A 4942-nucleotide genomic window follows, 5' to 3' on the forward strand; every position below is an offset into this window, starting at 1 on the left:
AAGGGCAAAGTCAAGCAGGCCTTAGGAAGCATCACTACGAACAAAGCTAGTGGAGGTGACGGAATTCCAGCTGAGCTATTTTAAATCTTAAAAGATCATGCTGTTAAAGTGCTGCACTCAATGTGCCAGCAAATTTGGAAAACTCAGCAGTGGCCTGAGAACTGGAAAAGGTCAGTTTTCATTCCAATTCCAAAGGGCAATGCCAAAGAATGTTCAAACTATCACATAATTGCACTCATCTCACACACTAGCAAAGAAATGCTCAAAATTCTCCAAGCCAGGCTTCAACAGTAGGTGAACTGAGAACTTCCAGATGTTCAAGCTGAATTTAGAAAAGGCAGAGGAACCAGAGATCAAATTGCCATCATCCATTGGATCATAGAAAAAGCAAGAGAATTCCAGAAAAACATCTGCTTCGTTGACTATGCTAAAGCCTTTGACTTTGTGGATCACAATAAACTGTGAAAAATTCTTAAAGAGAGGGGAATATCAGACCACCTTACCTGCCTCCTGAGAAATCTGTATGCAGGCCAAGAAGCAACAGTTAGAACTGGACATGAAACAACGGACTGGTTCCAAATTGGGTTAGAACATCAAGTACAATATACTCTGTATATTGTCACCTTACTTATTTAACTTATGTGGAGAGTACATCATGTGAAATGCCAGACTGGAAGAAGTACAAGCTGGAAGCAAGACTGCAGGGACAAATATCAATAACCTCATATATGCAGATGACACCACCCTATGGCAGAAAGCAAAGAGGAACTAAAGAGCCTCTTTGATGACAGTGAAAGAGGAGAGTAAAAAAGCTGGCTTTAAACTCAATATTCGAAAAATGAGATCATGGCATCTGGTCTCATCACTTCATGGCAAACAGATGGGGAAACAATGGAAATAGTGACAGACTTTATTTTGGGGGGGTCCAAAATCACTGCAGATGGCGACTGCAACCGTGAAATTAAAAAACGCTTGCTCCTTGGAAGAAAAGCTATGGCAAACCTAGATAGCATATTAAAGAGCAGAGACATTGCTTTACTGGCAAAGGTCTGTATAGTCAAAGCTATGGTTTTTCCAGTACTCATGTATGGATGTGAGAGTCGGACCGTAAAGAAAGCTGAGTGCTGAAGAATTGATGCTTTTGAACTGTGGTGTTGGAGAAGACTCTTGAGAGTCCCTTGGACAGCAAGGAGATCAAACCAGTCAATCCTAAAGGAAATCAGTCCTGGATATTCATTGGAAGGACTGATGCTGAAGCTGAAACTCCAATACTTTGCTCACCTGACAGGATGAACTGACCCATTAGAAAAGACCCTGAAGCTGGGAAAAATTGAAGGCGGGAAGAGAAAGGGACAACAGAGGATAAGATGGTTGGGTGGCATCACTGACTCAACGGACATGAGTTTGAGCAAGCTCTGGGAGTTGGAGATGGACAGGGAAGACTGTTGTACTGCAGTCGATGGGGTCCCAAAGAGTTGGACACGATTCAGCAATTGAACAGAACTTTCTCATAGTTAGACTACCATGAATTCTCGGGCGTCAAGTGGCATTTTCAATTCCTTATAGCAATGAGATGCTAAGGTTGGATGGCATCATTAACTCAGTGGACATGAATTTTAGCAAACTCAGGGAGACAGTGAAGGACAGGGAGGCATAGCATGTTTCAGTTCATGGGGCCGCAGAGAGTTGGACATGATTGGTGACTGAGCAACAGCAACATAGCAGCATGGTTTATGTCTGATTTATGTTGACCTGAATCGACTGAGGTCGTGTCATCAGGTTTCTCCGCTATAAAGCTTCTCTTTATTTTTCCCTTTCAGGCTCTGCTCTTCAGAAGAAAGTCTCTTTGTGCAGTTTTTCAATAAGGAGTGAAGAATTATGATCCCCCATCTGAGGGCAGAGTATCTACATAAATTCTTCATGGGAGACCCATCTCTTTTCTGACATTTATTTATTTACATCAACATGGACTCTTGGGACTTTCCTGTGGTCCAGTGGTTTAATCTCTACCCTTCCAATGCAAGGGGCACAGGTTTGATCCCTGGCTGGGGAACTAAGGTCGCATATGTCTCATGGGGTGGCCAAAATTAAAAAAAAAAGATAACATGAACTCTTGGGCATTTGTTTTATATCCTGGGTTATAATTCAACTCTACGTTACTTATTTTGCTACTCACATTGGCATTGGGGTTCTTTGGTTCCTGTGCCCTCTTGACACATTATTTTGGACTAAATGTTTGTGTCTCACAGTTGCCCCTCCATATTCACGTGTTGAAGCCTTAATCACAAACATGTTGGTATTTAGAGATGGGCATTTGGACATTAGGGTTAGATGAGGCCATGAGGGCCCTCAGAATAGGATCAGTGCCTTTATAAGAAGAGACACTGGAGAGCATGTTTCTCTCCTGTATCCCATACACGGATCACATGAGCACACAGTGAGCCGATGTCTGACTTCATACTAAGAAAAGAGGCCTTGGAATAAAATCGACCTTGTTGGCACTTTGATCTTGGATTTGCCAGCCTCCAGGGCTGTGAGAGAAAAACCTCTGTTGTTTAAGCCACGCAGTCTATGATGCTTCATTATGGCAGCCTGAGCGAAGACACACACCTCATTGTTTTGCTTTTTGAGTACTTCCTCTCTTTCTGGCATTGCAAGATGCTCCAGGCTCATCTTGTGTATTTCCTGCCTCAGTCCTAGAATCAGCCATTTTTCCAAGGCGCCTCATTGCTGTTACTGGAGAATGTTATTAGACACCAGGAACCGGATCTTAGGTAGCAAATTCTCTGTGGATGGACAGGTTATTTTGCGCCTGCCATGTTGCATGCTAGGTCTATGCTAGCTTCTTTTCATGGCAGTTTACTTGATTCTCATAACAGCTCTATGAGGAATTTACTGTTAACCCTCTCTCTAAACCCTAGATTTAGCTAGGTAAATGCTAGCCAACATCACCTTGTTCTGTTTCCCAAACCCATCATACCACTATGATGGAGACTGGTGTCACATATCCCACAAATGAACAAATCCCAAACAACCCTCTGTTTATCTGCAGTTTTGTACTTCATAGGCTCTAGAGTAATTTGCATTACAATCAACATGTAACAGGTAATCAGTGCTTTTTCAGAGGAGTGAAGATATAAGACACTCCCGGATCCACAAGTAGATACAAGTTACCTCTCCTGGTATGTACAGATGTCACACCCCTCTTATGAACACAGCTCTCATGTATGCACACAGTCTGACCTATTTTCATGTGTTTACACAGTACACACCACAGCACACACCAATCCTTGTGTGCACAGATAATATGTACTATTCTAAAATGCATGGATGACATGTCCTTTTTAAATATTTATTTTTAATTGAAGGATAATTGCTTTACAGAATTTTGCTGTTTTCTGCCAAATATCAACATGAATCAGGCATAGGTATACACATGTCCCCTCCCTCCCATCTCCCTCTCCACTCTACCCCTCGAGGTTGTTACAGAGCCCCTGTTTGAGTTCCCCGAGTTATACAGCAAATTCTCATTGGCTGTCTATTTTACATACGGCAATGTGAGTTTCCCTGTTAGTCTCTCCATACATCTCACTCTCTCCATCCACCTCCCCTGCCTACTCCGTGTCCATAAGTCTTCTATGTCTGTTTATCCATCGCTGCCCTGGAGATAGATTCATCAGTTCCATCTTTCTAGATTCCACGTATATGCATTCAGTTCAGTTCAGTTCAGACTCTTTGTGACCCCATGAATCGCAGCACACCAGGCCTCCCTGTCCATCACCATCTCCCGGAGCTCACTCAGACTCACGTCCATCGAGTCCGTGATGCCATCCAGCCATCTCATCCTGGGTCATCCCCTTCTCCTCCTGCCCCCAATCCCTCCCAGCATCAGAGTCTTTTCTAATGAGTCAACTCTTCGCATGAGGTGGCCAAAGTACTGGAGTTTCAGCTTTAGCATCATTCCTTCCAAAGAAATCCCAGGGCTGATCTCCTTCAGAATGGACTGGTTGGATCTCCTTGCAGTCCAAGGGACTCTTAAGAGTCTTCTCCAACACCACAGTTTAAAAGCATGTCTGACTTACTTCATTCTGTATAATAGGTTCTAGGTATGGATGACATCTTAACTGACAGAATAATGAAATCTCACATGTGGAAAAGTGCTTTATAACAGACATTGACACTATTCTAGTTTAAACTATGTCAGATTTTTCTCTTTCACACTTAGGGCCAACTTATGAAATTTGGGGATGTCCTAAGACAATCATTGAGCATCTTAGCTGTTATTCCAAATAGTGCTTCTGAAGGTAAAATTGGAGGTTTAAATCTTGTCCTCAAGGATAGGGATCATATGATACAGGAAAGAACAAATCAGACAATCAGAGTGATTAAGGCTCCATCAGAATGGCCATGGTGTGAGCTGGCATTTGAAGTGGACATCAGTGGATTCATCTGCTCAGCGTCCCCTTTCCCTCTGGGAGCTGCCTCTGCCTTATCATCCACAGCTGCCATGTTAGTACAAGGTGACCTGCTCCAAGCCATTTGATCATTCCAGGGAAGAGCACGTGACCCAGCTGGACCAGCCCCCAAGTCCTTATCTAGGACTTTTATAACAGGAACTGGTAAGGTGAGTGGGCCTTTCTTTGTGAACTTTGAGGCTGTCAGTGGCTGTGTGAAGAAGGAATAATGTGGGCAGTGCCCTAAAATCTTTGACCAAATCCTTGTTTGTGCTAAGCATACTCAGGATTGGGTTTTAGTTATTTCCTATCAAAAGAGCCCCAACCAATGAGGAATAATTGCCAGTCACTGTCATGTGAAAACCATCTATTGAGACTCAAACCTGTGACAGACATTATCTCAATCCTCAGAATATTATAGCTGTGGTCCAGATCTGTTAAAGGTGGTTAATTTGGTATATTAATTTTCCAGAAACTTTACAGATACA

The sequence above is a fragment of the Capra hircus genome, chromosome 18 (assembly GCF_001704415.2).
Source record: "Capra hircus breed San Clemente chromosome 18, ASM170441v1, whole genome shotgun sequence".
In the NCBI taxonomy this organism is placed as follows: Eukaryota; Metazoa; Chordata; class Mammalia; order Artiodactyla; family Bovidae; genus Capra; species Capra hircus.